This window comes from Tursiops truncatus, chromosome 3 (genome assembly GCF_011762595.2).
Source record: "Tursiops truncatus isolate mTurTru1 chromosome 3, mTurTru1.mat.Y, whole genome shotgun sequence".
Taxonomy (NCBI): Eukaryota; Metazoa; Chordata; class Mammalia; order Artiodactyla; family Delphinidae; genus Tursiops; species Tursiops truncatus.
The window spans coordinates 157,367,149-157,379,526 of record NC_047036.1 but is presented as its reverse complement, the minus strand read 5'-3'; the positions used below and the strand labels follow the sequence as shown (position 1 = coordinate 157,379,526).

General features: G+C 38.6%; 1 protein-coding gene across 9 annotated transcripts in view; it reads right to left on the bottom strand.

Moving 5' to 3' along the window:
- Nucleotides 1–12,378, bottom strand: part of ZFP62 (ZFP62 zinc finger protein) — a 58,768-nt gene that overhangs the window by 5,037 nt on the left and 41,353 nt on the right. The window contains exon 5 of one of the 9 annotated variants that reach the window (XM_073802951.1): nt 4,686–4,780. The exons of the other annotated variants lie outside the window; for them this stretch is intronic. The gene's annotated coding sequence lies outside the window, so the exon portion shown is untranslated. The remainder of the gene's footprint in view (nt 1–4,685; nt 4,781–12,378) is intronic. 9 annotated transcript variants of the gene reach the window in all.

Here is a 12,378-nt window from a genome sequence, read left to right as displayed (position 1 = left end):
ATCATGTTTCTAAATACTTTCAAAATTATAACCACTTTTTAAAACGTACTTAGACTTTTTGCATGCTTGTTATAATAAAGCAAACAACAGAGTTGTGTAAAGAAAAAGTTACTATCGTCCCACCTCCACTAATCCCTTCCTGCCGAAGGGAACTACTTTTAAATTTAGTGGATATCTTTCCAAATATTTTCTCCATACCCACATATATATGTAACAGATACAGATGTCACAGATCAAAGACAAGTATGACTAAACTGTAACTTTATTTTGTATAACACAAGGCACTTTCTATTTTTAGGCCTCACTGCCTCTGATAGCAGAAAAACTGAGTCTGGTTAACTCAGGATAAATGTTAGCACTTTATGATTTGCTTATTTATTAATGATCAGTTATAGTTTAATTCTAGTGAACTCTTTTCTCTCTTCACCTTTACAAAATTACCAAGCTTTTAAAAATTATTGTAAAAGAAGTATATATTCATTACAGAAAAATAGTAACTCACAAATATGCAAAATTTAAAAGTAACCATATGTAAAGCCAGCAGCCAGAAATAATCAGTTTGTTCTTTTCATATGTATGCATATTTGAGATCCTATTATAATTGCTTTATACATTGTAAACATATTTCCATGTCAGAAAATATACATCTATGGCATTTTTAATGACTGTGTGATCTCCTATTATACAAATGTACCATAATTATTGTCCCTGTTTTTGTACATTTGGTTTCCAACTTTTTACTTTTGTGAAATTACTTGTAGCTAAATGTCTGAGCATATCCCTAATTATTTCCTCAGGATAAAATCCTGAAACTGTTGTCAAAAGGTGTAGTCACTGTTGAAGGCTTTTGACGCATGTGAGACCTACAGAAAGGTGTCACTGCTTTGACTCCAGCGAGCAGGAGGGTCCTTTTCTTCACACCCTGCCAGCACCATCTTAAGTCTTCCCTATTATCTTGTTTTGCAATGTTTTCTTGGATATTTTCACAAACATATTTTTTCCAACATATATTTTTCAGATGATAATTATTTTGGATTCATTTTAGAAGCTAGATACTCTTTTATAATTTAATGGGCTCCTCCTTACCTTTTCAAGTGTTCCTTGTACTGATTTTAGTCCAAAGTCAGATAGATAAAAAAGTCAGTTTGTATATTTGCTATTTGTCACATGTTCTTTTATCCTGGAATGTATTTTAGAATTCTGACCCATAAGGAAACAGCCATATTCATTTTCTCCTTTTATCTTATTGTACCTCTTAGCAACTTCTGACCCACTCATCTGTGCACCTCTGACTGTGCACCTCTCCTTCCAACACTCTTCCCCCTTGACTCCCATGCCACCACACTCTTCCTGGGTGCCCTCCTCCCTCTCTGACCACTCCTTCTCAGCCTTCCTGACTAGCTTCTTCCTCCTCCCTCTTATTCTCTACCCAACACTTTCTCTTTAGATGATCCTGTTACCAAACTCAGGTCTGGCTGCTCACCGCTCAAAAATCAGTACTCAAGAGAGACAAATGTTGGTAAAAAGGAAAGTTACTTTTAATCCGAGTGCGGGCAATCTGGGGAGATGGTGGACTCAGTTTTCCCCCAAAGCCATCCCTGAAGATCCTGCTCAGCCATGAAAGTTTTTAAAGGGAAAAAAGGAAGTAATCTCAGTTAACCACTGAAACAGGGGGTCAGAATCGGCGATTCCCCACTGTGTGCATGTTTGTCGACTTCCTGTGATTTTTCTTTAGATGCTATCTTGTTCACACAGTTTGTTCACGAGGTTACTGAAGGGGAAGCTAGGGAAGAGATCTGGTCATCGGTTACTTATTCTTCACTTCTACTTCTTTGATCTACAGAAAGAACTCACATGTTAGGCAAGGTATTATGTGATCAAAAGATTTGAAAGGTGTGCTAGGGCCAGAGATGAGTAGAGCATGGGAATGCCAGGTTTAATGTTAGTGTCAAGACAAAAGGGGCCTCCCGCAGAGAACTGTTTCCTGCAAAGAGCTCTTTCCTGCCAAAAACTGCTTACAATCCCACAGAAGTCACGTGGCTTCTGTTATCAACTCTGTGTCAGAGACACCCAAATAAGCCCCCCAGGTCCCTTCTCCTCCGTCCTCCAGGCCCATATACCCAGCTGTGTGCTTGATATCTCAACTGGGTCCCCTCACAGGTAGCTCTAATTCAAGTGTCCAAAACTGAACTCATAGTATTCCTCCCAGCTCCTCTCCCAGCATTCCCCTTCTCAGTGAGTAGCTCCATCAACCAGCCAAACGCTTGTGCCAGAAATCCAAGTCCTCCACAAAGTTCCCACGTCCAACCAATCAGCACACCCCTCAAAGTTCATCTCCCAATTATTTCATGACTCTGCGCTTCTCTCTGTCTCTTCCCAACCTGGGCCAGTCAGTGCAGCTCATACTGTGACCATAGGAATTGGGTCACACAGGACTCAAGCCTGGCCAGCCAGCTCCTTCCTGAGATTTGCTGAATTCAGAGTAAGTTTCTCTCAGGTAGCAAAGCTCAAGCATGAATGGCGATAGTTTCAGATTTTCTACTTAATGGACAAAAGTCTTGGAGGACACTTGCTCAAGATTTGTTGGCCCTGCTCAACCTTCTGACCTTCTGATATGAGTTGATGCTAAGGAGCAATCTGAAGCCACTTGATGTTTCCCTTTGGGAGAAATAGATTTTTCAGTCTGTTGCCCATGTAGGTTTTCCATTATCCATGAAGTGCAGTACACTTAACCAGAATGATTTAGTTATACCAGTTTTTCCTGGACACATTACACCCTTTAAATCTGCAGGTACGAGTTTTATTTTATTTCAGTTATGCCACTTACTGCAGGATTTCCTTTAGCAAGTTACTAACCCTCTCTGTGCCTTAGTTTTCTCGTGAATACAGTGGGGATGATAACACTACCTAACGTTATTCAATTATCATGAGCATTCAATGAGATCGTGCATGTCAAGTTCTTCAAACTATGCCCAACCTATATAGTAAGTGCTCAGTAAATGTCGGTTACTCTTCTTACGATTAATTCAGAAAAGTTTCAGGCTAGTACTTCTTTACTGTTTCTTTCTGTTTCATTTGTTCTGTTCTCATCTTAGGAATACCCATTTTGTATATGTTGGGACTCATTTGACTGTCTTCCACCTCCCTCATTTTTATGTCTTTGTTTCTTTGCCATTTTTCATGTTTTGTGAAGAGTTTTTTAGTTATGCTTATTCTATTTTTGATGTTTCTAATGTTCCCAGGCAAATATCAAGTTAATACAATTTAGTTAATAGTAAATTGTATTAACCTGATAACTAAAACTCTAACATTGTACACCTGTTTTTTTTTTTTTTTTTTTTTTTTTGCATCTTTCCAAAGTGTATGGTTTAGTGGTTTTTGGTATACTGACAGAGTTATACAACCATCACCACTAATCCAGAACACTTTCATCACCTTTGAAAGAAACCCCATGTCCATTAGCAGTCACTCCCCATTTCTGCCTCCCTCACCCCTGGCAACCATTGATCTACTTTACGTCTCTACCAGTTGGCCTGTTCTGGACATTTCATATGAATGGCATAAGACATTATGTGTCTGGCTTCTTTCACTTAGCATAGTTTTTAAGGTTCATCCATGTTATAGTATGTATTAGCACTTCGTTCCTTTTTGTAGCTGAATAACATTCCACTGTATGTATGTGGTTTATTCATTCATTGGTTGATGGATATTTAACTTGTTTCCACTGTGTAGTATCTGTTTTTCCCAGTGTGATATAAGGAATGAATAAAGAGACTGGACCACAGCCTCTACATAGAAGCCTACAGAATCCCCAGATGAAGAAAGTGGTATTTGGGAGGAATTTGTGTTTTCTGGAAAGCAGTGGATATGGGCCAGTGCCCTCCTAGATGTGGGGAAATCCCAATTTTAAATGATCTGTTATCCCTACTCTTAGTATGTACATAATTATCACACCATGTTTCTTCTGTGTCAGGTGGAGACAGTCCTGACTATAGGCATGTTCTGACTTTCCCCTTGTCTTCTCACTCACTCTGTCCTTGGCCTGGTTGGATTTCCTTCCTGAAATGCCCTCTGCCTATAGGTCTCTCTTCATGTGTGATTTATTAGTCATTATACCATTTTCTAATATCTGCTCCCTTCAGCACTTCCAGGAGGTGAGGGTGGACTTTCTGGAACACTGAAGACAGATAACCCCCACTCCCTTTTTTATGTTCCTTGTGGCTAAAAGTAAATAAATAAATTAATAATTGGGTGTGGGGGCCTGGAGTTGCACTGCAAATATGGAAATGAAGAGGATGTGACAAGCCCTGACATCTCCAGAGATAAGGTGTAAAGCTGAAGACTGTGTAGATGCTGTAAGGAATCTGCGTGAAACTCAGAATATTAAGCAGAGACTTAGGATGAAGGTGGGGTGGTGGATGGAGGACACTTGGGAATCTCAGTTCAATCATGGGATGAAAGCTATTTAAGTACACTTAAAATCATAGCACTTTCTTGCTTCATTTCACAATGAAGGATGAACTTACTATCTTGTGTCTGGTCTTATTTAATCCTAGTATTATTTTAATTATGTTAATTTGGGGCATTCCTCCCCAACTAGATTATGAGCTTCTGAAAGGAAGAGACCCTGTTTACCTTATCATACTCATATATTTCTGAATTTGTTCAATTCAATAAACATTTACCTGCCAGCTCAGATTCTGGCTCCTCTGATTTCAGTGGACTCAGGAGATTCGATTTCCTTTCCCAAGGCTCAGGTTGTAAAATCTATCCTTCATTCCTGGCAAGGCATTCATGAGGATCAAATGAAACCAAGACTGTGAGAACCCTTTTAAAACTGAAAAGAGCTATGTAAATATTTATTGTGTTTAGAAGTTTCCAGATAGCAATCAGAAAGTGCCAGGGTGCTAGTAGCTTTGCGCTTTCAGGGGAGAACCCCTCAATGCCCTCTCCATCTGAGAACAGAGAAAGCCCTCAGCATCCCCTCCCTTAGGAAGCTGCTTCCGTTTCTCACCTGGCCTCTCCCTTTTTCAGGGCTCTCAAAGTGCTATCATGTCATAGAGAAAGCCAGTCTACTCTTAAACACCTTTCTTTAACAATATTATAAGTTCTAATTGTCACTGGGTGGTGGGTTGGTTGGTTGGTTGGTTGGTTGGTTTTAAATCTGAATTTGCATTTAAACCAGAAGCATTTTTCTCAGGTCAGTATTCCCTTAGACCAGCTCCATCAGCAGGGGTTGTCCAGTTACCTAGTGAATATTTGAAACCTCAGATACTGATGCCAGGAAGCTGAGGTTTTCCTGTATGGGCCTCCACTGGTGGGGAGTGGTGGGGAGAGGGGTGGAGAGGGAGAAGGGGCAGTCAAGTGAGAACACTCTGAAATAAAAGTGTCTTTTGCCTTCAGGATGTATCAGTTCACAGGGAGAGAGGAGACTGGTTCTCAAGAAAGAACAAAGAAGCTTACAAGTAAAACACTGAAGACATGCAGAAGTGCTGGTGTAAAGAATAAAGAAGTGTTTAGAGGGATATAAGCTTAAATTAGGAATACTTCCTGAGGGTAGGTGGCTCACCAGCAAGGTCTTGAAGGGAACCAGGAGAGAGGAACCCATGGTTTAGGTGTCATAAATCCTCCCTTACTTCAAGTAGAACCAAGCTCAAATAGGAATATTTCTAATCCTTATCATCTAAGCTGGGCCTGGTGCCAGGAGCTTGGATGCTTGTCCTGATTGCAGAGACCAGGTTTCACACACCCCCATCAAATCCTTTAAAGCATTTCCTTGTGCAGGAGCAGTTGAAAAGTACTTTGGGGAAAAAACAATTACAACTATTACCCCCAAACCAAAATTATAACCTTTTCATAATTCCTTTATCTTTTTTGAAATGGGTTTTAAACCAGAACAACTATTTTAAATTGTTAGAAACATTTTAAATAATTGTCAGTAGTAGTCTTTATTAATCATAAAAAGAGAAACATATACATTAGTCTTTGAAAGTACCATCTCTGATATTAGGCCTTTTTAGTATTTAAGAAAAAAACAGCAGAAAAGAGCAAGCAAAAGCATGTGAGGGACAATAACATAACTGGACCTAACAAAACAAAGAGGCTGAGATGGGAGACAGAATGAACGAGAAATATTTAAGTTGGGGATGGAAGTCAGTGAAGGAGGTCTAAGTAATTAATAGGATGAGAAATATAGATATCTACATGCTAAAACAGGTAAGAGAGAGCCATCAAAATTCTGAGTCATGAGAAGCAAGAGGAACTACAGTCCTGCAGCCTGTGGAACAAAAACCACATTCACAGAAAGATAGACCAGATGAAAAGGCAGAGGGCTATGTACCAGATGAAGGAACAAGATAAAACCCAGAAAAACAACTAAATGAAGTGGAGATAGTCAATCTTCCAGAAAAAGAATTTAGAATAATGATAGTGAAGATGATCCACAACCTCAGAAAAAGATTGGAGGCAAAGATGGAGAAGATGCAAGAAATGTTTAACAAAGATCTAGAAGAATTAAAGAACAGAGATGAACAATACAATAACTGAAATGAAAAATACACTAGAAGGAATCAATAGCAGAATAACTGAGGCAGAAGAACGCATAAATGACCTGGAAGATATAATGATGGAATTCACTGCTGGGGAACAGAATAAAGAAAACAGAATGAAAAGAAATGAAGACAGCCTAAGAGACATCTGGGTGGGACAACAATAAATGCAAAAACATTCGCATTATAGGGGTCCCAGAAGGAGAAGAGAGAGAGGAAGGACCCAAAAAAATATTTGAAGAGATTATATTTGAAAACTTCTCTAACATGGGAAAGGAAATAGCCACCCAAGTCCAGGAAGCGCAGCGAGTCCCATACAGGATAAACCCAAGGAGAAACATGCTGAGACACATAGTAATCAAATCGGCAAAAATTAAAGACAAAGAAAAATTATTGAAAGCAGCAAGGGAAAAACGAAAAATAACATACAAGGGAACTCCCATAAGGTTAACAGATGATTTCTCAGCAGAAACTCTACAAGTCAGAAGGGAGTGGCATGATATACTTAAAGTGATGAAAGGGAAGACCCTACAACCAAGATTACTCTACCCGGCAATGATCTCATTCAGATTCGATGGAGAAATCAAAAGCTTTACAGACAAGCAAAAGCTAAGAGAATTCAGCACCAGATCCACAACAAACCAGCTCTACAATAAATGCTAAAGGAACTTCTCTAAGTGGGAAAAACGGGAAGAAAAAGACCTACAAAAACAAACCCAAAACAATTAAGAAAGTGGTAATAGGAACATACATATCGATAATTACCTTAAACGTGAATGGATTAAAAGCCCCAACCAAAAGACACAGGCTTGCTTAATGGATACAAAAACAAGATCCATATACATGCTGTCTACAAGAGACCCACTTCAGACCTAAGGACACATAAAAACTGAAACTGAGGGGATGGAAATAGATATTCCATGCAAATGGAAATCAAAAGAAAGCTGGAGTAGCAATACTCATATCAGATAAAATAGACTTTAAAATAAAGAATGTTACAGGAAGGACATTACATAATGATCAAGGGATCAATCCAAGAAGAAGATATAACAATTATATATGCACCCAACATAGAAGCACCTCAATACATAAGGCAACTGCTAACAGCTCTAAAAGAGGAAATTGACAGTAACACAATAACCGGGGGACTTTAACACCTCACTTACACCAATGCACAGATCGTCCAAAATGAAAATAAATAAGGAAACACAAGCTTTAAATGACACAATAGACCAGATAGATTTAATTGATATTTATAGGACATTCCATCCAAAAACAGTAGATTACACTTTCTTCTGAAGTGCGCACAGAACATTCTCCAGGATAGATCACATCTTGGGTCACAAATCAAGCCTCAGTAAATTTAAGAAAATTGAAATCCTATCCAGCGTCTTTTCTGACCACAACACTATGAGATTACAAATTAATTACAGGGAAAAAACCGTAAAAAACACAAACACATGGAAGCTAAACAATACATTACTAAATAACCAAGAGATCACTGAAGAAATCAAAGAGGAAATCAAAAAATACCTAGAGACAAATGAGAATGAAAATACGACGATCCAGGGCTTCCCTGGTGGTGCAGTGGTTGAGAGTCCGCCTGCCAATGCAGGGGACACAGGTTTGTGCCCCAGTCCGGGAAGATCCCACATGCCACGGAGCAGCTAGGCCCGTGAGCCATGCCCACTGAGCCTGTGCGTCCTGAGGCTGTGCTCTGCAACGGAAGAGGCCACAGCAGTGAGAGGCCCGCATACCGCAAAACAAACAAACAAACAAAAAAAATGACGATCCAAATAACCTATGGGATGCAGCAAAAGCAGTTCTAAGAGGGAAGTTTATAGCTATACAAGCCTACCTCAAGAAACAAGAAAAATCTCAAATAAACAATCTAACCTCACACCTAAAGGAACTAGAGAAAGAAGAACAAACAAAACCCAAAGTTAGCAGAAGGAAAGAAATCATAAACATTAGAGCAGAAATAAATGAAACAGAAACAAAGAAAACAATAGCAAAGATCAATAAAACTAAAAGCTGGTTCTTTGAGAAGATAAACAAAATTGATAAACCATTAGCCAGACTCATCAAGAAAGAGAGAGAGGACTCAAATCAATAAAATTAGAAATGAAAAAGAAGTTACAACAGACACCGCAGAAATACATATCATCCTAAGAGACTACTACAAGCAACTCTATGCCAATAAAATGGACAACCTGGAAGAAATAGACAAATTCTTAGAAAGGTATAACCTTCCAAGACTGAACCAGGAAGAAATAAAAAATATTAACAGACCAATTGCAAGTAATGAAATTGAAACTGTGATTAAAAGTCTTCCAACAAACAAAAGTCCAGGACCACATGGCTTCACAGGTGAATTCTATCAAACATTAAGAGAAGAGCTAACACCCATCCTTCTCAAACTTCCAAAAAACTGCAGAGGAAGGAACACTCCCAAACTTATTCTATGAGGCCACCATCACCCTGATACCAAAACCAGACAAAGATACTACAAAAAAAGAAAATTAGAGACCAATATCACTGATGAATATAGATGCAAAAATCCTCAACAAAATACTAGCAAACAGAATCCAACAACATATTAAAAGGATCATACACCATGATAAAGTGGGATTTATCCCGGGGATGCAAGGATTCTTCAATATACAAAAATCAATCAATGTGATACACCGTATTAACAAATTGAAAAATAAAAACCATATGATCTTCTTAATAGATGCCGAAAAAGCTTTTGACAAAATTCAACACCCATTTATGATAAAACTCTCCAGAAAGTGGGTATAGAGGGAACCTACCTCAACATAATAAAGGCCATATATGACAAACCCACAGCAAACATCATTCTCAATGGTGAAAACTGAAAGCATTTCCTCTAAGATCAGGAACGAGAGAAGGATGTCCACTCTCACCACTATTATTCAACATAGTTTTGGAAGTCCTAGCCATGGTATTCAGAGAAAAAAAGAAATAAAAAGAATACAAATTGGAAAAGAAGAAGTAAAACTGTCACTGTTTGCAGATGACATGATACTATACATACAGAATCCTAAAGATTCCACCAGAAAACTACTAGAGCTAATCAATGAATTTGGTAAAGTTGCAGGATACAAAATTAATGCACAGAAATCTCTTGCATTCCTATATACTAATGATGAAAAATCTGAAAGAGAAATTAAGGAAACACTCCTATTTACCACTGCAACAGAAAGAATAAAATACTAAGAATAAACCTACCTAGGGAGACAAAAGGCCTGTATGCAGAAAACTCTAAGACACTGATGAAAGACATTAAAGATGATACCAACAGATGGAGAGATATACCATGTTCTTGGATTAGAAGAATCAGTATTGTGAAAATGACTATACTACCCAAAGCAATCTATAGATTCAATGCAATCCCTATCAAATTACCAATGGCATTTTTTACAGAACTAGAACAAAAAATCTTAAAATTTGTATGGAGACACAAAAGACCCTGAATAGACAAAGTGGTCTTGAGGGAAAGAAGCGGAGCTGGAGGAATCAGACTCCCTGACTTCATACTATACTACAAAGCTACAGTTGTCAAGACAATATGGTACTGGCACGAAAACAGAAATATAGATCATTGGAACAAGATAGAAAGCCCAGAGATAAACCCATGCACCTATGGTCAACCAGTCTGACAAAGGAGTCAAGGATATACAATGGAGAAAAGACAGTCTCTTCAATAAGTGGTGTTGGGAAAACTGGACAGCTACATGTAAAAGAATGAAATTAGAACATTCCCTAACACCATACACAAAAATAAACTCAAAATGGATTAGAGACCTAAATGTAAGACCGGACAGTATAAAACTCTTAGAGGAAAACATAGGAAGAACAACACTCTTTGACATACATCACAGCAATATCTTTTTTGATCCACCTCCTTGAGTAATGGAAATAAAAACAAAAATAAACAAATGGGACTTAATGAAACTTAAAAGCTTTTGCACAGCAAAGGAAACCATAAACAAAACGAAAAGACAACCCTCAGAATGGGGGAAAATATTTGCAAACGAATCAACGGACAAAGGATTGATCTCCAAAATATATAAACAGCTCATGCAGCTCAATATTAAGAAAACAAACAACCCAATCCAAAAATGGGCAGAAGACCTAAATAGACATTTCTCCAAAGAAGACATACAGATGGACAAGAAGCACATGAAAAGCTGCTCAACATCACTAATTATTAGAGAAATGCAAATCAAAACTACAATGAGGTATCACCTCACACCAGTTAGAATGGGCATCATCAGAAAATCTACAAATAACAAATGCTGGAGAGGGTGTGGAGAAAAGGGAACCCCCTTGCACTGTCGGTGGGAATGTAAATTGATACAGCCACTATGGAGAACAGTATGGAGCTTCCTTAAAAAACTAAAAATAGAACTGTCATACGACCCAGCAATCCCACTACTGTGCATATACCCTGAGAAAACCATAATTCAAAAAGACACATGCACCCCAATGTTCATTGCAGCACTATTTACAATAGCCAGCTCATGGAAGCAACATAAATGCCCATCGACAGATGACTGGATAAAGAAGATATGGTAGACATATACAATGGAATATTACTCAGCCATAAAAGGAACGAAATTGGGTCATTTGTAGAGACGTGGATGGATCTAGAGACTGTCATACAGAGTGAAGTAAGTTAGAAAGAGAAAAAGAAATACCGTATATTAACGCATATATGTGGAACCCAGAAAAATGGTACAGATGAACTGGTTTGCAGGGAAGCAGTTGAGACACAGATGTAGAGAACAAACGTATGGACACCAAGGGGGGAAAGCAGCAGGGGGAGGGGGTTGTGGTGTGATGAATTGGGAGATTGGGATTGACATGTGTACACTGATGTGTATAAAATGGATGACTAATAAGAACCTGCTGTATAAAAAAAAAAATTCTGTGTCATGAGGAAATATACACTAGCAGTCAGGAAATCATAGCATTTTCCATCTTGAAACTATTACAACCATATTTGAACCATTCTAATAAAATTTTTTTATGCTAAAAAAAGAATACCATCTCTGATCTTTTGCTAGGTGTGTGATTCACTGTTTTCCACCTTGTTTGTGGACAAAGGTGTGATTCTTACATGCCCTACCCCCCACCCCCAAACCAATACAGACTCCTCCAGAATAATGGAAGAACAGAAATTAAAAATAATCCAACACCCCTAGCAAACACTCATTAGGTATCATCTGGAAACTGTTCATGGCAAAGTAAAAAAAATTTTTAAGGAGCCACCAGTTTCTTGGAGTTAATCCACTCCTTCTTCTGCCTGCCACCTCCCAGTTATCTCACTGCTGTGTGGCAATCACCTCTGCATTGTGTCATGCACTGATTCACCCCCTGGTAACTGTTAAAGGGCTGAGCTTTTCAGGTGATTGCTGCTTTTAAATAAAATCAGACCCATTTGAGGTCACGTCTCGGGGAATATTAAACTTGCATTCTGACATGCCTTCTTGAGTGGGCGAAAAATAATTGGAATTTCAGTAGAGAATTGGGTGTGATGTATGAAATGGATTGCATTACTCAGCTGCAACCCAGAGCGAGGAGAAGATTTCAAGTAAAACATTTGATTTACTTTTTTTTTCTGGGCTTTGTCAGTACCTGAAAAACCAGAGGCGGTTTGCTCCAGGGAAGAGATCAGGGATGGCTGGTCTGAGGAGCACAGAGACTCCAGATTCATCTCCCCTCCCTCAGCTTGGGGTGCCACCTCTTCCTCCTCCACCCACCAAAGTCCTCAGAAGTCCTCTATTACCAGCTCAAATGCCAC